Raw genomic sequence first — 24209 nt, 5'->3', positions numbered from 1 at the left:
CTAATTTTTATTCCTACGCATATTTATAAGAAAAAGAGAATGGAGTCTGTTAGTCTATGGAGTAATTTAAGTGGCACAATGTACTTTCACTCTTAATTTACATATTATTACCCTAAATCAATAAGAATCTTTCAAAGGTGGTTGTTTTCCACATATCGGTAGAAATAGGACATTTTTTTTTCATTAATTCTCCAAAACAAAAATACTCCATAAAATTAACTACATACCTTTCTTCAAATTTTTGGACTTACATTCATTCTAATTTGTTTTTGACACTTCAGGCTAGTTTAGACAATGATGCCTTTGTAAGATTTTCATTTGTTCTCTATCATGTGACCCAAATCCTATTTTCTGAACTGGTAGACAAGCTGAGACCAGAAGGGAATGCTTTTCCTAGAAGAAACCATTTCCCATTCAAGATTCATGGGATGTAGTAAATAGATTTTGATAGCTCCAGGAAGGAATAAGCCTGTTATGGGTTGCCCCCACAAGCGAATGAATAGCTCCATGAACTAATTTATTTCCAGTGTGTATTTTTTATACCTTCAGATCAACCTCACTGTTTCAAGATTCCAATAGTTTTGAAGAAAAAAGGAAATAATTGAAATCCAAATATTGTATAATCCAGAAAAATATACATTTGACCCTTGAACAACAGAGGAGTTAGGTGCACCAACCCCCAACATGGTCAAAAATTTTCATACAGTTTTTGACTCCCCCAAAACCTAACTACTTATAGCCTACTGTTGACCAGAAGCCTTACTGAGTATATAATGTACTGACACATATTTTGTACTATATATATATAATATACTATATTTTTAAAGTAAGCTAGAGAAAATAAAATGTTATTGGGTAGCCTGGATGATTCAGTCAGTTGAACGTTTGACTTCGACTCAGGTAATTATCTCTCAGTTTGTGAGTTTGAGCCCCGTGTTGGACTCTGTGCTAACAGCTCAAAGCCTGGAGCCTGTTTCGGGTCTGTGTCTCCCCCTCTCTCTCTCTCTGCTCTTCCCCTGCTCTCTCTCTCTCTCTCTCTCTCTCTCTCTTAAAAATAAACATTAAAAATTTTTAAAAAGAAAATTTTATCAGGAAAATCATAAGAGAAAATATATTTACCCATACGTCACTATATTTATTTTTTAAAAATCTCCACGTAGAAGTGGACCTACAAAGTTCAAACCTGTGTTGTTAAGGGTCAATTATATAAAGAAATCAATGATTCCTTAGAATTAGAGGTCCGGAAGGAACAATGAAAAGGCATTTGTTTCTTCTATTAAAACATATCACAATTAGTAATCCTTATGAATTTGCCACAATTCAGAGTCCTTTGAAGCTCTACAGAAAGGAGCTCAGGAATAGAATATATACAAGGGTATGTATAATCTTTCTGCATATATTCTTTATCCACAAAGATCTTTGAAGACAATTATGTTTACGTCCTGACAGCCAAATTAATTAATTTTGTTATTGCAACTATTTTACCAAATTCAAGATCACTCTTCTATTAGGGTTGAATGTTATACAGTCACCCAAAAGTGAACTTGATCTCAGTACATATCAAAATATACAGAATTGAACTAATAGTGAATGGCAGTCCTCATATTTATAGTTACTTTAGCTCCTAGGAAAGCTAAAATTTCACACCTCTTTTTCCCAGTTATATCATGTGTGTGTGATGTGTGTGGGAGTATAGAGGCTGATGAGTGGGATTGTGTTTGCTGAGAAGTCAGGATGTGAGAAAGTAAGTAAAGATATTTTGGGAGCAGTGAATAGCTTAGCTTGTAGTGCACTGTCCATGTTAGAAAATATTAATGACAATACCACAAAATACTGTGTATTTTCATTTATTTTATTTACTAATATTATTATGGTAAAGGTAAGCATAGAGTTGTTTATTGTTTGTCTTGTGGGTTAAGTTAGCTTTGTGAACAATGGTAGGAAACTAAACACCATTTATCATGTTTTTCTGTGAAGGAATTTTTACAAGTTCCAGGAAGTATGTATATACAGTTATATAAATTTAGATTTGTAAACCACTTAAGAAATGGATCAATGGAGACAATTTTAAATTCTTTTAAATGAAAACTATTAAAGGAGTAGTGTCTTTTTCAATGGGTAACAGTGGATATTTATTCTATAAGAATTTTTATTGCATAACTACAAGTTATAATTGAGCATAAAACAACCAGTGTGTATTCTCTCTACTGATGAAAATTTTGCAATCTGGAAAATATTTAACGCTTATTTACTGTGTACCTACTAATTTGCCAGGTATCAGAGATGACACCAGAAATAGAATAATAAATACTCTCTCCAAGAAATCTTCCACTATCATGTCAGTTTCTAAGTCTTCTCGGTTTTATATTTGCTTGGTGTTTTGAATATATCATTTTAACAATTTTATTCCTATTACATTTGTAAAGCCATATATTCTTTTATCTGAGATAGTATAGTTGCCTTTTATCTGATACCTGACTTTTCAGCCTCTTTCCCTTTCAATCCATTTTCCATACTGCAGGGCTTTATTTTCCTAGAAAATATATCTTACTTTTAGTGGGAAATATCTGTGCTCTTCATTGCCTTATAGCGGTGATAACATTAATTCAATGTCATGAATTTTCAAACCACTCATTAATATACCAAATGGAATATATAGAAATACATCTCTTTGAGTCCTACCAATTATTCCACACTCTAGTCAAATTAGGTCATTCTGCTTCCCACCAAATCATTACACATTTCCAAGACTTTATGCCTTTGTTCACATATTACTTTATTTTGAAATACTTGCCCTTTGAATATTCCTCTACCAGAGTAATGGCGGCCCTCGTATAAGCCTTTACCAGGGTCATTTTGACTTTTGCTCCTCAGCCAAATAGAGATGTGTAGGTTGTAATAGTGTATTATTTTACAATTCACAAATTAATTATGTATGTTATTATTTGTCAAGTATCTGAAAATATCCATAAAACTCCCAAGTAACCATGATTTGAACAAGATAGAAAATTATTACACTCAGGTTAAACCTTAAAGTATCATTGCAGGAACTAACATAATGGCTTTTCCACAAAGTCTTCAGAAATTCAGGTTTCTACCATCTTATTGCTCATTCGCCATCAATAATTGGCACATCTTATAGCCCTAATGGCTGTTGAAGTCCCAGCTATTACCTCTGCATTTCAGTGTGTTACCTCTTTTTAAGGATACTTCCTTAAAAAGTGGTAGTTTTAGATACCCTTTCTACTTGAATTTTTTTGGAAACAACTTAATCCTATTGATGTATCTGCAATAAAGGCTGTGGGTATTGATTTTATTTTAGTAAGATTAAATCACAGGATTAAATCTAGGAATTAAGTCTAGGAATATTAAATTGCCTTAATTGAAAAAAATACAATGAAATTAAATGGAGATTTTCAAGGAAAACCTGGAATCTAGGTTTTATTTCTGTAATACTTAACACTGTTACTGATAGTCAACTTTTCAGGAGCCATGGCCATTGGGCCCTTAGTATAATTTAAAAAGACAAGAATAGGTTTAATCATAGAGCTTGCAAGATATTATATTGACGAGCAATGGAATTGAGGGTACTATGTTACTTAATGCTCCATAACCAATTACTACAAACTGAGCATCTTTTGCAACAGCACATGTGTATTATCTCACAACTTCCTCGTGTTAGGAGTTCAGGTATGGTTTAGCCAGATCCTCTGTTCTGGGTCTCACAAAGCTGCAATCAAAGGGTTGGCTGGAATGTTCTGATCTGAATGCTTAATTTCAGAGAGGAAGTTGAATCATGTCCAAACTTATTAAGGTTTTTGAGAGAATTAATTTCCTAATGGTTGTATGATAGAAGGCCCAAGTGTTTTGCTCCTTGTTGGCTGAGGCCACTTTCATGTCCTAGAAGATGCCTGCACATCCTAGAGACCACCCATAATTCTTTGTCATGCGGGTTTTTCCAAAATGGCTATCTACTTCATCAAGCCAGCAAGAGGAATCCCTAGCTCTAGTCAGCTAAGATGGAATCTTGTATGTCATAACAATTACTGAACTGATACCCCATCATAATTTCTCCCCACTTTCAATGGGAAAGAATTATACACAAAGACATGAAAACCAGGGTTAAGAATCATTGCAAGTCAACTTAGGGTTTCCCTGCCACAAATACCCATTTCCTGCCACAAGGAGTATTTTTTAATGTTTTTTTTTTTTTTTTGAGAGAGAGAGAGAGAGAGAGAGAGAAAGTGAGGGAGGTGCAGAGAGAGGGAGACATAGAATTGGAAGCAGGCTCCAGGCTCCGAGCTGTCAGTACAGAGCCCGATGCAGGGCTCGAACTCACGGACGTGAGATCATGACCTGAGCTGAAGTCGGACGCCCAACCGACTGAGCCACCCAGGTGCCCCTAGGAGTATTTTTTAAATTTTTTTAATGTTTATTTATTTTTGAGGGATGGGGGAGGGGCAGAGAAAGGGAGACACAGAATCTGAAGCAGGCTCCAGGCTCCAAGCTGTCAACACAGAGCCCGATGTGGGGCTCCAACTCACGAACCATGAGATCATGACCTGAGCCAAAGCTGGATGCTCAACCGACAGTACTGAGCCAACCAGGCACCCCAAGGAATATTTTTTAAATACAGCCTACATATGAAGGAGACTACTGTATCTAAGGCAATATTGAAAAAAATCCTTCATAGTTTACCTTCTTCAGTAAACATGGCAAATAGGGTTCAACCAAGCAAAAATTTGCCTGTGATTGTTTCTTTTGCCTCTAGTTTAGAAATATTTGTGCTAGGATTCTGCACAATTTTCTTGTGATATAGTACAATATTTAGATTTACGCATTAGAACTGCTGTTTTCTCCATGTCCAGCAACAGCAGATAAGACACATAACTATAATTAGATTCTAGAGGACAAATAAGGCAAAGGTGACAGTTTTCTGAAAAGGAGTACATGTTATCATTCAGTAAATGTAAAGAAATTCAGATTGACTAAGAGCTGTAATATTACCCAAAACAATATGTTGGAGGACTCTAGCATTGCTTAGTTTTGAAGATGAAAGAGGAAGAAATGATAACCAAATCGCTCCAAATCAAAATATCAAAATATTTTATTCTTGTTTTCTAAGGTCAGATTGAGTTACATAGTAACTATATGGAAAATATATTTTATTCTACGGTAATGCATATGTTTGTTCTATTCAGCCAAATACTTGTTTCTTATGAATATCTAAAAATAGGCAACATAAGATTATGGATATATCATTAACAGCTATCAGAAGTAACAGCAAATGAAATGATGGAAAAAATAATACCTACTAAAATTTCCTGGTGATAACTCTAAAAGACAAGAAACTTCTATGTGAAATCAAATATTTTTCAGGGGCAGAATTCTATTAAACTTTTTAAAGTTTTATTTATCATAATAGATAAACTAGTGGCCAATGTTTCAGCCAGATTATGAATTATAGTTATTTTTTAAAATATGGAGTAAGAGTGCTCCTGGTTGGCTCAGTTGGTTAAGCATCCAACTCCTGATTTCACCTCAGGTCATGATCTCATGGTTCATGAGTCCAAGCCCCACAATGCGCTCTGTGCTGACAGTGCAGAGCCTGCTTGGGATTCTCTCTCTATCCTCTTTCTGCCCCTCCCACACATTCTTTTTATCTCTCTCTCAAAGATAAAGAAATAAAATTTAAAAATTTAAAAATATGGAGTAGAAAATGCGTAATATATTCTAACAACTCTTAATGTGTACCATTCTATAGTGTATAAGCTGATTCCACTTGTATCTTTTTCATTTCATTCCTGTGTGTGAATTTACTCTTCAGAGTAAAAACAGTGATAGAATTCAAGCAATGCTGAAGGAAGCTAGGATTTTTAGCTCAGCAAAATGATGTATACCTCCCCTTAAAATTTCTGACATCCTGGTAAGATATCAGAATGATTAAACCTTAGAAAATAAGGGTCATGTATGAGAGTAAGGGTCTATTCTAGATACTTCCTAACCAAGGCTAACACCAAGCCCTCATAACATGGGCAGGCAGAATTTCGAAGTTGACTCCCACCAAGTTGGAAGAGCTTGGGAAATGCCCTAAGTTCTCCATTCTTTTCACTCCAATAAAATGTAAAAAGCTAGCTTACAGAAGCATCAGGTGGTCAGCCGATAACTGAATTACCTATTAGAATAAACAAAACAAAATGTTACTCTTAGTTATGAATAACAGTGGTCTATTAAAAAGGAACCCTACGATAGCTCAGATGTTGGATATAGCAAAACCTACCTATTATAAATAATTTCAAACTATTCAAGGAGAATACATAGTAAGATTTAAAGATAAATGCAGTATTTATGAGCAAATGGATAAGAAGTTTCATTCAAAAGGGGAAAAAAACTGTAAGAAAGAACTAAATGCCAATTCTGCAACTAAAACTCTGCAATAACTGAAATGGAAAATTACCTGGATGGGCTTAACAGTATATTGGAAAAGTTAGAACGGTCAGTGAAATTGAAGACAAATTGAAAGAACTGATACAATCTGATAGAAAAAGAAATGGAGACTAAAGAAAAGAGGCTTAAGACATGGGAGATGATACAAAGTGGTCTAAAATGAGTAGAATTGAAGGTTTAAAAGACAAGAATGAGACTGGAAGAAAAAAAAGTTATTCGAACCCACAGATCCAAGCATGAATCTTGGTATAGAAAGCAAGAAGAGTACAGAAAAAAACCACACTTACGTACACCATAATCCAACTGTGGAAAACCAAAGAAGGGGAAAATTTTCAAAGCAGCCACAATAAAAATGATATTCTGATGATACGCATGACAATTACCTTCTCATGAGAAACAATATGGATTAGAAGACAATAGAGCATCTCTAAATCTTTAAAATTCTTTAAAGTATTGTCAATTTATAATTTGATATGCTATTTAAAAAATAGCATCAAATGAATGTTTCTGAACAATGAAATCTAGAGAGTTAGTAGTCAGCAAAACTGTACTACAAAATATACCAAAGGATACTTTTCTTATTACAGGGAAGGTTATCAATGGAAACCAAAATCTATAAAAATAAATAGTCTTTTCTTTATGGTTTCAGACCTTACATTTAAATCTTTCATCCATTTTGAGTTTGTTTTTATGTATGGTAAAAGACAGGGTTCAATTTCATTCTTTTGGATGTGGATATCCAGTTTTCTCAACACCATTTCTCATCATAATGTACTTGTGGCATCCTTGAAAAGATCAGGTGACCATATATAAGTGAGTTTATTTCCAGACTCTTAACATGTACACACACACACACACACACACACACACACACACGCATTCATACGAGGAAACTTTTAGAGGTAATGGGTGTTTATTACCTGGATTGTGGTGATGCTAACACAAGGTATACACACGTCCAAATGTACCAGTTTGTATACATTAATTATGTGCAGATTTTGTATACCAATTATATCTCAATGAAGCTGGGGGGGGGGAATGAAGAGGATCAGATACAGTAAATAAGTGGGTAAAGATAAAAGACTATCTTTCTTCTTTTTTTTCTTGTAATTTCCATAATATACAGCTATATGAACAAGGGTCAGCAAATTACAGCTTGGGAACCAGCCAACTGTTTTTTTGTAGATAAAGGTTAATTGGAACATAGCCTCACTTGTTTAAGTACTGTCTATGGCTGTTTTCATGCTACAACAGAAGAGGTGAGTAGTTGTAACAACAATCATATAGCCTATAAGCCTAAAGTATTTACTGTCTAGTCCTTTAAGGAAAGTTGCCCATCTTTGGTTTGAAACAAAATACTAACATTATTAAATTAAGATTTAACATATTTAGAACTAAAATATCACAGTAGCATAAATCATGGGATTAATTTGAATTATATGGTTTTAAATTTATAACAATTGTAAGGTGGGAAGTGAGAAGTAAATAGGGACTTCAGATAATCATGAAATATGAAGTGTGATATATAAAGTGATCTTATATTGACTCTAAACAGAATCAGTAAGTTAAACTTGCATAGTTTTAGCCATACAGAAACTTCCAAAACATCTTCAAAAAGTGGTGCATCAAAGGAATGAAAATATACTTGAATTTCCTCGAACTATCACAGGAAAAGAGCAATAATACATGCACAATAAAATCATTGAAGGGACAAAGAAAATAAAGAGCAGGATAGTAGACATTAGCTCAATTATACCAGTAATTACATTAAATGTAAATGAACTGACGACTCCAGTTAGTTGTCAGAAATCATGGGACTGGATTTTTTTTTTCTAAAAAGCAAGCTATTTACAAGGTACACCCTCCTGTCTACAGGAAAACAAACAAACAAACAAAAAAAAACATTAAATACAAAGACACAGAGGCAGAAAGTTAAAGAATGGAGGAACACACAACATGCAAACAGCAGACGTAGGAAACATGACATAGGTGTATTATTATTATCAGACTTAAAGACATAGAACAATTTTGGGTTAAAGAGGGACATTTAAAAATAATAAAAGAAGAAGATTATAGGGAAGACATAGCAGTTCTACATATGTGTATGTCTCTAATAATAGAGCTGTAAAATTCATAAATACAAAAGTGCCAGGAGAAATAGACTATTCCATAATTATAGCTGAAGATTTTAACATTTATCCATGAATAATTGATAGAATATGTACCCAGAAAATCACTGATGTTTTAGAAGATCTAAGCTATATTATCAAGCAATTTAAACTAATTGATATTTATAGATCATTATACCCAAAGTTGTAAACTATACATTATTTCATGTACACAGGGAATGCTCAGTAAGCTAGATAATACGCTGACCAAACATACTCCTTCTAAAATTGGGCGTAAGACAAAAATACACACTTGTACCCTCCACAAATATTATACTGCAGGTCCTTACCATTGCATTAACACCACAAGGGAAGTAAATAAAATGCGTAAAAATAAGAAAGGAAGAAATAAAAATACTTCTTTTTTTAAAAAGAGTTCTTTTCCTTTTTTTTTTTTTTTTTTAAGTTTATCTATTTTGAGAGAGAGACAGAGAGAGAGAGCTGGGAGAGGCAGAGAAAGAAGGAGAGACAGAATCCCATGCAGGCTCAGTGCTGTCAGTGTGGAGCCCAACACTGCACTTGATCTCACAAACCTTGAGATCATGATCTGAGCCAAAATCCAGGGCCAGGCGCTTAACCAACTGAGCCACCCAGGTGCCCCAGAAGTAAAAGTAATTCTATTCTCAAATTTCTCAAATCATATGGTTGTTTATGTAGATAATCCTACTTGAATTAATAAGATAACTTAGCAATAGCAAAGGACATAAAATCAATCATATTTATGTATAAAATAAAATATGTAAAATCAATCATTTATGTGTAACAGCTACAAAAATTTGAAATTGAAATGTAAAAAATACCATTTCCAATTTAAATTACCATTTCAAAATATGAATAAATTTAATAAAATATGCACAAGATATACATTTGAACAATAAAAAAAATTGCTCAGGAAACTAAACAAGACCTAAACAAATGGAGAAGTACACATTCATGGATTGGAAGAATGAATATTGTTTTGATGCTTATTTTCTCCAAAATGATCTATAGATTCAATTCACTCCCAACAAAATTTCCAGCATTTTCTCTTTCTTTCTCTTTCTTTCTTTCTTTCTTTCTTTCTTTCTTTCTTTCTTTCTTTCTTTTTCTTTCAATGGGACTTGAAACGCTTGAGTTTTTATTTGGAAAACTAAGGTTCAACAATATTTAGGCCTCTGTTGGAGAAAAAGAATAAAGTTGGAGGCCTCATACTACCTGATTTCAAGGCTTACTCTAAAACACAGTAATCAAGATAGTGTAGTTTCTGTATAAAACTATACACAAGGAAGGATCAATCAGACAAAATAGAGAATGAAGAAAAAGACATCTATGGTTATATAGAGGATATGGTCAATTGAATTTTTCAAAGTCACCAGCATAATCCATTGCAGAAATCGTAGTTTACTGAATAAGTTGTGTTAGTTCTGGATACATCCATATTGAAAAAAATGAATCTTAAACAATACCTTACACTGCCCACAAGATTAAGATCAACTGTAGATGTAAATATAAGAAACTAAAACTGTAAGGGCACCAGGAGGGCTTAGTCGGTTAAGCATCCAACTCTTTGATTTCCACTCAGGTCATTATCATGGTTCATGGGTTTGAGCCCCAGGCGGGACTCAGCACCAACAGCTTGAAGCCTACTTGGGATCCTCTCACTCCCTCTCGCTCTGTCCCTCCCCTGCTTGTGCTCTCACTCTTTCTTTCTCTCAAAATAAATAAACTTTATTAAAAAAAATAAACTAAAGCTATAAAATTCTAGAAGAAAACACAGAAGAAAATCTATGCAAATTTGGTATAGGCAAATATTTCTTAGAAAGTAAACAAACAAAAGCCCCATTCATTAAAGAATTATGCATCAGAGGTCATTAAAACTTTCTGCTCTTCAAAATACATCATTAAAAAATAAAAAGGCAAGACATGGGCTAGAAGAAAATATGTTGCAAAGGTTTGTATCCAGAGTATGTCAATAATTTTTAAAACTCAATAGTAAAATAGTCCAATTAAAAATTGACAAAAAACTTCAATAGACACTGCAGAAAAGAGCATACCGTTGACCAATAATTGTATAAAGGCCTGTCACTATCATTAGTTATTGTAGAAATGAAATTTAAACCACAATGAGATGACACTACACACACGTTATAATGGCCAAAGTTAAAAAGACACAATACCAAGTGTTGACGAGGGTGTGAAGTAACTGAAATTATCACACACTGCTCCTGAGAATGTATAATGAGATTACTTTTGTGAAAATGGATTGTCTCTTGTAAATGTAAACATGCACTTACTGAGTAATCTGGCAATTCAATTGCTAGATGATTACCCTACAGAAATAAAAGCAATGTCTATATAAAGATTATGTGCAAACTTTAATAGCAGCTTTATTTGTAATAGCCTCTAACGAGAAACATTCCAAATATCCATCAACAAGTGAATGGATAAACAGCTTACTCATGAAATGGAATTATACTCATAAAAATGGGAAAAAAATGTGAAAAATTACTGGTAGACACAGTATATGGATGAATGGCTTTCAGAAACAGTATGTTGAGTGAATACAACCTGACCCACAAAAAGTGCACTATTTATGGTTCCTTTTATACAAATTTCATGAATAGGCCAAACTAACCTTTAATAATAGAAACTAGTACATTTTACTGTATGGAAATCATATCTCAATTACGTATTACCAGATAAATGATATTTGCCAGCTAAAGTAGTATTGGGAATAGGAGGTATTTTATAATATAAAGATGCTTGCTCTATTTAATGTTATCATATAATATACTTATTCTAGTGCATATTTTGTTACTACATTCAGGGTAATTCACAAAAATTGGTTGTTCCTCAAAAATCCTTTGTTACTTTTTCCTCCACTAACCTCTAAACTCCTTTCCTTCAGATGGACACACTAAACTGGTTGTCTTCATGGTATTTTACCTCACCATGATAACCACTATGATCTTTTCTCAATTGTATCCCTTACTTTAAGAGATAGTGACTATTACATTAAGAATATAGAATGACCTAATATGTTGGTAACAAAACTTATACATACAAGTTAAATCAGAGAGCAATGAATCAGGTTTTGGAGGGTTACCATTTGGTAAGCAAGACTGTCACTACGGGATACAATGAAGGGAAAATAGAGATACAAGTCTAGCAAGATAGCTTGCCTGTCAGATTCCAAAACTATTTCTCATGGCTTCCTGATATTATTTTGGGCAGGCATTAGATCCAATTTGCAGATGGTACGAAACAGCCTGTAATCACAAATAGTTTCCTCTGAGAGAAAAGAATCCTCATATTCACTTAACAACCAGAGAAGAATAAAACAAACTGAAATGTAGAAAAGCACATATATGTATATGAATGTTATATGTTTAGTATTTCTATTATTTTCTTAAGGGTCTGTTTACCACTTAGTACAGTTGGATTTTTCAGGAGATATTGGGGGGGTAATAAAACCAATCTTTGAAAGAATCAAAGGGCTTTTTAGTTCAATGGAATCTTAGCCAACTGCCAAACTTCCAAGTGTCTGTTTAAGCACCTGGCTTCTGTTTATCACCCTGAAGGGATGATTAATGGATGAGAACAGTGGAAAACTTGTTCCAAAGGCATGCCAAAAACCAGATTCAAAGTGGTCAACAGAGAGATTACACAAATGATGGCTCAAAACCTGATCCATTGTTTTTTCTTAAGGGAGGTTTTGCGACGGACGTTAAATTGCAGAAGTCAAGAGAGGTGTTCTTTTTATAAATTCTTTTGAGGTTTTAGACCAGAGGATAAAACCACAGTCTGAAATTTTTGTATTACTTAGGTAAGCACAACTTAAGAAATCCACTTGTTTCATCATATTAATGAACTTTGTTTCCAAAAAAACTCATCAATATGACAGTTCCTAGAAGCCTCAGGATCTGACTGCAGAGAGATAACGGCTTTGTGGTCAGATCCAGACCAGTGCTTCTTAGCCATATGATAAGAACAGTTATTTATCCTCTAATCTTTTTCTTGTGCCAGGAGTCATATTCACAGATCTTTTAGTTATTCTTAGAGAGTATCAGTGATTCAGTTTCAATAACTGGTTTCCTTTATTCATATCTAAATCCACTTTATTAATTCAAGTTATATGTTTTGAAGAAAATAAATGTTCCTAGAAGATAAACAGCATAGCTTCTGGGCTTTCTTCCAGCTCACTTGAACACCTCTTGCTCCCTGCCTAAATGATATTCAGTGCATTCATATTCAGCAATGGACCACCCACATGTGCAGCAACAGCTCTTGCCAAGAAGTTAATGTGGTCTATAAGTACACCATTGAACATTCAGCTCTCTCAGCCCAAGAGCCACTGGGTCAACACATCCTTCTGTTCCCCTTCCATGCACATACCTCAACCAATGGTCCTTTAAATGAACACAAGCATTAAGATATTTGGAGTTGTTACGTTTTTAGGGAATGTATAACTTTAGGAAAGAATGAATACACTTATTTGCAGCTTATTGTATATTCATTATTCCTAAGTTAAATATTTAGTTAAATACATGTATCTGTCATTCAAGAGATTTAGTCAACCGTTATCTATATGAAGTCCTGAGTTGATAATACTTTCTGATAACAATATAACATGGCAAATCTGGTTTAGTGCCAGGGGTAAATTGTAGTTTCAGTTTCTGTACTCACAACAGACAAAGTAGGGAAGCAGGGATACTTTTTAGATTAGTGGAAGTGACATTTTATCAGCAAATCCATCTGTACAGTATTTGTGTGTGAATTAGGGAAAAAGTCCCCATTATTGAAGCAGATATGGCTCCTATACCAGGGTAGAAGCAGTTGCAAGACGAATAGAGCCTGAATTTCAGCCCAACTCACCCCTTCAGCCAGACACACTTGGTAGTGACCAACCATTTCCAAAGATGTTGGATGTTAGAACAAAAAGGGACTTTGGACAGTGTGGGTTCAGAATGTAGCTTTGTTACTGGATGGTTGCTTACTATAGGGCAAGCTGTTTAAGACTGCTAATCTTCACTTTTATCTTTTGTGGAAAGAAAATGATAAGAATATTCTCATCCTGCAGGGTATTGCACATATTAAAAAAAACATAATGTGTGCAAGTTGATTAGCATGGTGCCTGACAAATAGCAAAACACAACACCAAAAGTGCCTTAAAAAGATTTTTTTTTGTCTAGGAGAGATCAAGCATCAATTCTTCCCTAAGCCTAGAAAGAACTGTTTTATTCCCTAGATTAAACTTTCTACTAATGCTTTAGAAGCCACAATTAGAATATTTTCTGTGATCAGGAAGAACAACACTAGAAGCAGGTTTACAAAGTTATTAATAGGAAGACCCCAATGGAAAGTGTTTATTCAGATGTATTTGTAGTATAAAAAGAGAACACAAAATCCTTCAGTGTGAGAAATTACAAGACTGAACAACAAAGAAAATCGAATCTCTAATATTACACCGTCTGTAGGATTTTTTTCCCTTTTACACATATTCTATTGAAAATTTTGTACATTAGAGGGTTTTTTTACACATAGTTCCAGTTACATAATTCAGATTCAGATAAAATTTCCCCACACTGTACACAACCTTAAGGGAGCTGACTGTGTCTTTGATAGAAGTTGGAATAAGAAAGGGCAGGAAAACCTGAAATGACTGGCTTTTGGATTACATGTGAGAAGCCTTTTGAGGGGGGTTCCAGAAAAAGCAAGGGAAAAGTTTTGGAAGGTTATATTAATGAAATATCTTTTAATATAAAATGAAGCAAAATAGTTTTGTATTCTTTCTGCCTTGTATTTCCTGCAATGTTTCTAGAAAGAAAGATTTCTAAAAATTTCATTTTATCGTACCATTCTTGGAAATAATATACATTGAGGAAGATGGGGATCAGATCCTCTATTTGAAAGCCAGCTTTCTTTGAATCCTTAGGTGAATGGTGTAACCTTGCCTTCTCAGAAAATGTTCATTTGGATCTTTTTGAGGGATGATTTGCAAACCAGGCAAGGAAACTTGTCTGCATTAGTTCAGCAATTATGATGTTCTTAGTAACTTTCAAGATTCGCAGCTCAAGCCAAGTAATATCCTTTTGCATATTGGCCCTTCTCAACCTCTGTGAGACTAAAATAAGTTAATATTTGGGAAAGTAATTTGTAAACTGTAAATTCCTATATAAATTTGAGATACAGTTTTTATCCCTTAACATTTTCTTACTCCATGAGTCCATAGTTGTAGTGGTAAATTATAACAGAATAACTTTAAAATGCCAGCTCCAGATGTATACTTTTCATAATGTCTCAAATACTGGACAGGGTAGTGGTAAGCAAAGGCTTTGGGCAAGCTCTATGGCATACAAAGTGGGTAATGGAAGTACAGAGTCTTTTGCCCTTTTTCTTCATGCGTGTGTCTATCAATAAGCAGTCAACTTTATTTCAGGAGGATCTCTCCACATTAGTTTTCTTTAGAACAGGTGGTTTTTATGCACATAACATTTACTTAGATATTTCCTTATAAAATATCACTGGATTTGTAAGTTTCATTTCAAAACTTTCTCTAAACCCTTAGCAGTTTCCTATTTACATGCCAAATGTGAAAGCTGTTTCATCAAATCCAAATTGTTTCATCTTTTAAATTTTTTGGACCAGATACTAGTCTAAACCTATTTTGGAAAAAAAACTCAAATTATTCATATCAAGAAATGCATCATTTCTGGCAAAGTCCATTCAGAGTTTTAGAGTTAGGGGGTTATTTATTTAAGTTGAAATGTTTGCTATCCAGCAAGTGTGTGTATTATTTTATATTACCCAAAGCAATATATTTTTGATGTGCAAGTCGATAACTACTTTGTATAAATATTTTGTGTCCTAGGTCACAGGTGACTCAATTGTGTTGAAGTATTGCTTCATTAAAGTTTAAAGAAAATAAATAGGGATTCATTTAAATTTGTCCAGTTTAGTATTAAAACTTCAGGGGCTTCAGGGGTGCCTGAGTGGCTCAGTTGCTTAAGCCTCAGACTTGATTTTTGGCTCTTGGATCGGTGAGTTTGAGCCCCATGTTGAACTGAGCTGAGAGTGCAGTGCCTGCTTGGGATTCTCTCTCTCTCCCTCTGTCTCTGTTCCTCTCCCTTTCTTACTCTCTCTCTCTCTCTCAAAATAAATAAATAAACTTAAAAAAAATCTACTAAAATTGCTTCAATTTCCTGTGCTTCTAAACCATAACAATGAAACCAAGTATGGACCTCTTCCTAGAGAATTTTAGTTTACTTTCTTTTTTTCTTTCCTCTTTTTTTTTTGTGAGAGGTGATACAGCAAGAGAATAATATTTATTTAATATTATTTGTCAGTTGTATGATAGGTATTTTATAGATTCTATCAAATATAAATAGAATAAACTGTATATGCTAATCCATTTGAATCTCCAGAGACAGGTTTTTCACCCAGTTGTCTTCATAAAATAATTATTTTTGACAAACAGAAAACCTAAGTGAAAGAGTCCTTAGCAGTAACTAAATGGATCTATCATTAGTAATGTTTGCTGAGTATACAATCTTTATTAATAATTTTTATTGTATTAATAAAGAATTTTAACTTTATATTGCAGATCCTTGCTCAAATGAAATTATGAACTCCTCCAAAAAGTGTCTTACATTGGGGGAGAATTTTTACAGTGGAAAACATATCATATTAGCTTCCAATTGATGTGGATATGTGTGGCTTGAGCATTTAGTGTTTTGGTAAAACAGACCCTTTTTTTCCAAGAAGTAATTTCTAAGCCATGTTCCTTCTGCAACCCTACCTGGTTGCCTATTTCAGTAGCAGTGATTTCTTTCCTAATAATCAATCACAGGATTCTTGGTAAATTATAGCTTTTGCATCTGATCATCATTTTCTGTTTTAGGAAATAGGCCTAAGGCCGTTTTCTTGGGCCATCATTTTAATGTCCTTCCTAGAGATGAAAAGAAAAGCTAAATTATCAACACTGAAAGATGATTTTTAGAAGAATTTATATAATTCGGTCTTGGGTTCATTCTGCATTTCAAACATTAAAGTGAAATATTTTAATTTAGACAATTTGAAGTCATTATCGTTAATTTTCCAAGTAGAAATTTCTATAAACATACTTCTCTAAATATCTGACCTAAAAACTATCTGTAGAAGAAAATTGAATTGGTAGGATATTATATTCAAGTGAACTTACATTATTGGAGCAAACTATAAAAAGACTAAAAGTTTACACATAAGTCTGAGTATTTTCTTTCATTGGCTTTTTGTTAATTAAGAAAAGAACATTGAAATCATACTTTTAATTATTATACTTTCTGCTAACATATTTTGATAAAGGATATGAATTGTATGAAGCCATTTCATGAGCATATCATAAGAATCCTGCTATATGGCATTTTCTCCACGTGCATCTTTTAAGATTATGCTAATAACCCTTATCAACTTCACAGGTATGTGGATCAAGCAAGAAAAGTTAATGCTTAATAATTGAGATTTGTCAACTTCTAGGTGATGTTCACACACATTATTCCCTTTGATCTATGTCAGCTTTTATTATATTAGTAATATTCTTTGATGATCTATCAAAGATGATTTGATTATGCCAGCAGTGTTTATTTATTTAAATTTGAAATAAGTCAAAGACAGACAAATACCATACGATTTCACTTCTGTATAGAATCTGAAAAACAAAACAAATGAACAAAGTAAAAAAATTGAAACAGACCCATAAATACAAAGAACTGATGATTGCCAGAGGGAAGGTGGGTAAGGGGGTGAGCAAAACAAGTGATCCAGAATGTGAGATACAGGCTTCTTGTTATGTAATGGATATGTTGCAGGGAGAAAAGGTACAGCATAGGAAATACAGTTAATGGTATTGTAATAGGTTTGTATGGTGACAGATGGTAGCTACACTTGCGAGCACAGCATAATGTATAGACTTGTGGAATCACTACATTTTACACCAGAAACTAATGTAACATTGTGTGTCAGCTGTGCTTCAATTAAAAAAAATACTCATTAATTCGAGTCTAAAAAAGGTTATTGAAAAAAATGTCATAACAATGACCGGTCATTTGTAAACATATTGACTCTCTCAAACAGTAAGCCAAAGTATGGATGAACATTTCTCTGTCTCAAGTACAAAGGCATTTCACTTTAATGATTTGGTTGGATAATAAATTGTTACATGTCTTGTAATTTTTTTTTCACACTCTAAACAATCATTAACTGAGAGATGTTGTCATTGACTTCACAGCTGTATAATTTAGTTATGCTTTTGTTTCCTGAACACATATTGACAAGTTATCACTGTTGAAAAAACTCTTGGCATTCAGTTTATTGCTGCTGTGACATTCACTGTAATTCTAAGATAAATTGTTTTTTTTATCAGATACAAGTTTCTTTTGTCAGTGTTACTTAGATATTTTCCATGTTTCCATTCTTCATCTTTCTAGTGAAATGAGAATACGCAGGATTCATCAATTCAATAGTAATTCCTTTATTACATTCTTTTAATGAGATAAGGCCTAATATTAAATATCATATAACTACCAAATATAGGTAACACAGATGAGTATATTGATTCTTTAAAAAAAAATTTCCCTTTGACTTCATAGAATTAAACTTTTTGGTCCTCTTTCTTATGCCTCCATTTTCAAGATACTAACTTTTACATACTTTTGAATCAAAACAATAAGCTTTCAGAAGGAAAGGATACCAAGAGGTAATGTATCTCTTCACTCTTCTTCCAGGATGAGATGCATACAGTCATTTTCCATCTCAGTTGTAGACTCTAGTGTCCAGTCCAGTCCAGTGCACATTGAAAATTTAGGAGTTTACCCATAGTATCCAGTCAGAGGACAAATGTTCATTGGGTGTTTATCTGTAATGAGTTTTGACTTCATCCACCTTTCTTCATTTCTCAAATCATGTTTTTGGGTTTTTTGTTTTTTAACAGCATCTTCTTGCTGGTTTCCTACTCAGGGCTTTTCACTTATCTACTCCACTCTCTTCTTTCCTACCAATTATAATTAAAAACTATAAAGTGGATTTGTATCCTATTCCTGATTTAAAACTTAGAAAAATCTCCATTTCTTTTTTTAATTTTTTAAGTTTATTTTACTTATTTTGAGAGAGAGCAAGCGAGAGCATCCCAAGAAGTTTCCACACTGTCAGTGCAGAGCCTGACACTAGGCTGGATCTCACACCATGAGATCATAACCTGAGCAGAAACCAAGAGTTGGACATTTAACTGACTGAGCCTCACAGGCACCCCAGAAAAATCTCCATTTCTATAGAATAATCTCTTTTTATTTTCTTTTCTTTTTTATTTTCTTTCCTTTTTAATATGGCTCAGGATTCACTAATTTGAAGACAAGACATTTATGGTTTCAACAATTGCATGTTCTTTCTTCTATCCTTTGGAGGAATGACAGAGCTACATAGATTTTTTTCTGTCTAATAAACTGGCCTCAGTCTTAGCCAGCCTCTGAGTCTGAACACAATGTGATTTGACTCTGTTTGTTAGCTTCTACTAAAAATGCATACAGGCACAGAGCTGTGATTCTTCTGATATTTAGAAGTCTTGTTTGTTTGTTTGTTTGTTTAAATCAGTACATCATCAGTGTTTTAAGTTTCCCATGAATCTCTGTAGCCACTTTTCTTATAATAAATACACATTTAAAACATATTAATATTTTTATTATTTTTGATACTTTGCTAGTGTATCTTTTATGAAATTCCTTGATTATTATCATTTTGATTATTTAGTTTTCATTCAATTCATTGATTTCACTGAGTTCTTTTCACTCTGGGAAGTGAAAATTAGTAGATACATATAAAATCTTTTCTCCTACTTAAGTGAGTACTGATTAAAATAATTAGAGAATAATTGGGCTATATGGTAAGTATGAAACATCTTATTATATCAAACAAGGCACTTCATAAGTTAGCACTGACCTATTCTTCCTGTCTTATTCGAGTACATGAGTGTGTCAGCTGTTATATGACAGCTGATGATATCATCCCTATTCATCACAAGTGCAGAGTTTGTAGGAAAGGAGGGAATTGCATGCTCGTTATACCAGATCCTGTGATAGTTCTAAAATATTATTTATAATATAGTCTTTTTTCGCTGCCAAGGGCCATGCTTTATTTCTTCTCTTCTTTATCCCTTCATAAGCCACCCTTGTCTGTCCAAACAATTTCTTCTTTAAGATCTATAAAGGTTTCAAATATGCCCCTGTGAAGCCTACCTTTGTTCCCAGTAGGGAATATTAGTTATTCTTTCATAGAAGGTCCCATAGTATTGGTTTATCATCCTTTATTGTAATTCTTCAATGGTCTTGGGCATACTTATTTATAAATTCTATTATGTGTTTCTATTTATCTATAGACTAATTCAGCTGTTTATTGGCTTTCTTAGTCATTCATAGTTGAACGTTTTCTTGTTAGTAATGTTGTATTCTGAATTCATATCCATTGAGGTTTAATTAGGATAAATTCTCTGTAGTCTAAATTGAGAATATGTCTTCCAAAAATAACTTGGTATTGGATTTACTCAAGCACTCCAGTGGTATCACTGGCCAATGATGATTTAATATATATATTTAATGATTATGGGGCGCCTGAGTGGCTGTCGGTTAAGTGTCCGACTTTGGCTCAGGTCATGATCTCACAGTTTGTGAGTTCAAGCCCCGTGTCAGGCTCTGTGCAGATGGCTCAGAGCCTGGAACCTCCTTCAGATTCTGTGTCTCCTCTTTCTCTGCCCAGCTCATGTGCACTTGCTCTCTCTCTCTCTCTCTCAATAATAAAATAAAAGTTAAAAATTAATATATATATTTAAAGATTAAATGATGATTTAATATAATTTTTTTGTCATCTTCCTTTGCTGGTGAAGGGAAACTATTTTCTAGTAACCCTATGTCTGAGATAACTGTCTTTACTGCTATGGAAAGTGACATGTTATATCTTCTTACTAGATCTTCAACTTTTAGCTTATGCATAAAATCATATTTTGAAATACCAATTTAATCACTTTTCAAAAGTTATTTGCCAGAGAGTAAATGTATTTTATACAAATTCTATTTAAAATTGTGAACAATTAAATATTTTATCTATGTATATTTTAAGAATATTTTAAAATTTACAATCTATGAACATAATATATCTAAAAAGTATCTGCTAGTTTAGATAATGAACTAGGTCATTTAGTCTAAAAAGATTTAAACTGGGACAACGTTGCATAAAAATAAAACTAGAATATAAAAGAGAAAGGAAATTTCTTGGCATGCTTGCTAGAAGGAGAAAAAAAATGCCCACAGAATAAAAAAGAAAAAAAAATATGTTATGAATTCTTTCTGTGTTCAACCAGCAGATGTCATGTTTGGTTGTCAGAGTCTAGGATTATTATAAAGGTATTTCTTTAGTATTATGGTGAGCTTCTTACAAATGACTGTATAAATATTTAATATGATTGGCTGTGAAATCAGAGAAGAAATGTGAATGTGAAATGTGTATGTCACTTTAAAAATTATTTCTCTAAATGAAATAGAAAGCATTTTATTCAATAAAATTTATACAAAAGAGATTTAGTACAAAATATGTTCTGAAACATAAGCATAATATCTATATTTAACTGTAACTCGTCAAGATTTCTTGTCAGTAATTATTTATTACTATTCAATATTGTGCACCATCTAAAAACTTTTTCATCATTTTTAATGTTTATTTACTTTTAAGAGAGAGAGAGGGAGAGGGAGGGGCAGAGAGAGAGAGGGAGACACAGAATCTGAAGCAGGCTCCAGGCTCTGAGCTGTCAGCACAGAGCCCAACGCGGGGCTCAAACTCACGAACTGTGAGACTGTGACCTGAGCCTAAGTCAGACACTCAACCAACTGAGCCACCCAGGCACCCCAAAAACCTTTTTCATTTTTAATTCTAAGGTTGTGCAGTTCAACTAAAATTAAAAAAAGTAAAAACATAAAACTTCTGGGGCGCCTGGGTGGCTCAGTTGGTTAAGCGTCCGACTTCAGCTCAGGTCACGATCTCACGGTCCGTGAGTTCGAGCCCCGCGTCAGGCTCTGGGCTGATGGCTCAGAGCCTGGAGCCTGCTTCCGATTCTGTGTCTCCCTCTCTCTCTGCCCCTCCCCCGTTCATGCTCTGTCTCTCTCTGTCCCAAAAAAAATAAATAAACGTTAAAAAAAAAAAAAATTTTTAAAAAAACATAAAACTTCTAATTAAAATAAAACTTTCTCTATTTTTTTAATTTCACAAATCAAAGTCAAAATTTGTAATGGAGCCTTTTTTATTTGATTTTTTATTTATATCAACTTTCATACATCATCACCATTTCTTTGTTCCTAAATATCTTTATTGTCATATGAGATATTGGAACAGATCATTTCTAAATTATTTTCTAATCTGATTGTCCATGAAAGATGACAGCATATTATGTTACTCACAATAATACAGATATATCAATGCAAATAAAATATTTTTGAAAATATTCTGGAAAGCCTTTATAATATTCTGCAATTAAATATACAGATGATGGAATTTTACACTGAAATTTGGATCTATTTGGAGTGTTAGATGGTCTTGAAAATAGATCTTGATTAATTCATATTATTCATAGGATCATGAGGATTTTCTTAATTTCAAGGTCTTACTGCTTCAATAACCTTAAAAGTATTTATTTAGGTAAACAATGAGTTCTAGAATTATGGCTATTTGCATTTATGACAGACAGCCTGTTACCCTCCTGGCACTAAACAAAAAACAGGATTATATTACAGGCAATAGAAACATGCAATGGAATCTGTAAATTACTATGATTTCTACAGTTAAAGTAATAGAATAAACAGCAGGCACATGTTTCATAGCACCCAATAGATCTGTGACTCAGTGGTACTTTAAGGGCCACCCTGTGGCTAGTCACCATCTCAGACCTGCTAAATGATTAGTAGGTATTGATTAAATACCTCTAGCAAAGAGAAAATAAATCAATGATGTACATCATTCCATATTCAGAAAGGATTGGGAGAACATTTCTACATCAAAATGTGTTTCCTTCTAATAGCCACCTGCTGGTATTCATCTTATTTCATAGATCTGTTAAAATTTGTCTGATCTTCTTTCTCTGTGATAGAATTTCAACTCTTAGAAAACTGCATTTGCCCTTTTTTGAGAGATATTTTTTTTGTCCTTTTCTATGCTAAACAGCCACAGGTTGTGACTCTACTCTGTGTACTCATTCCATTTGAATGTGTCCTTCATTTTATAAACAGTGATGCTTAGAACTAAATTTAGTACCGCTGCATTTCCCCCTTGGTTAAAAAACAAAAGCACCCCCCCTCCAAAAAAAAACCCTACTGAGACTATTACTTCATTAATTAAATCATCACTAGTCTCTAATGAAAACACTCCAGGTTTGTATTACTTACTTAAGCAGCTCACTTGCTTCATTTTTACGTTTTGGATGCTTACTTTTAATCAAAACCCCTAGCTCTTTAAGCTACTACTAAATGCACGTCCTCAATAACATTTTGAGAAATTTGGTCTCAAATACAAGTTGCCAGTGACATTTTGGGTATTGATTTCTTCATTCAGAGCATTATTTTCCACCTAGATTTTGCCCTTCAGTCTTGCGAACAATAAATTTGTGCTATCACTTAGTAATAGATAAAAATACCATAAAAAGATAAAAGAAGCAATAAAGCGAACGTGATGGCTCTTTTCTAGAGAGTTCCTTCTATGCAGGAGACCTCCTTTTTAATTCATTTCCAATTCAACTGAATGAATATTCACGGAACATTTTTTTAAGTCACAGAATATTGATGCGGGAGGCTTTTCCAAATGTTACTAAAATTCAGATATTTGATTCCATGTAATTTTGCTGGTAAAAGTATCAAAAATCTAATTCAGCTCACCTGATGCTATTTTTTCCTGGTGAACATCTCTGGGGTAATAGAGACTATCACTTCTCTTCTTAGTGGGCAAAACCCATTTTTTAACTATCCTTTGGAAATGTTTATGGGCCAGAGAGCCTGGGTGGCTCAGTCAGTTAAGTGTCTAACTTCGGCTTAGGTCATGATCTCAAAGTTTGTGAGTTTGAGCCCTGCGACGGACTTTATTGCTGACAGCTCAGAGCCTGGAGCCTGCTTCATATTCTGTGTCTCCCTGTCTCTCTTTGCCCCTTCTCTGCTCACTCTCTCTCTCTCTCTCAAAAATAAATAAACATTAAAAAAAAATTTTTACAGGCCAGCTCTTCTGCAACGATTAGATGATAGATGAGTAGTGATGAAGAAATATGAAAAACCAGGTAATAGAAGTTCCCACAGAAAGAAACCCAGGAGGACATTTAATGTTTAATTTTTATATAATAAAAAACAGAAAAGATGTTGAATGAGGGATGATAAATGTACAACTTATTAACTCATCATTCAGTAGGAATTGCAAAGTTATTTGAAAAGTCTAAGAAAATGTTAGCATTTTCTACGAGGACAGAGGCCATACATACTTCGTTCATTGTGTCCCCAATGTTTAGTAAACTACATGGCATTTAATAGGCTCTCCTTTAATGTTGTTGATGTAATAAATAAATAC

At 33.6% G+C, this 24209-nt stretch overlaps 1 protein-coding gene across 1 annotated transcript in view; it reads left to right on the top strand.

Annotated features, from left to right (window-relative positions):
• MDGA2 (MAM domain containing glycosylphosphatidylinositol anchor 2) overlaps positions 1-24209 on the top strand; it is an 859176-nt gene that overhangs the window by 741255 nt on the left and 93712 nt on the right. The window lies entirely within an intron of this gene.

The sequence above is a fragment of the Prionailurus viverrinus genome, chromosome B3 (assembly GCF_022837055.1).
Source record: "Prionailurus viverrinus isolate Anna chromosome B3, UM_Priviv_1.0, whole genome shotgun sequence".
Lineage (NCBI taxonomy): Eukaryota > Metazoa > Chordata > Mammalia > Carnivora > Felidae > Prionailurus > Prionailurus viverrinus.
Note: the sequence above shows the minus strand (reverse complement) of the source record. Positions and strands in the feature narration are given on the sequence as shown.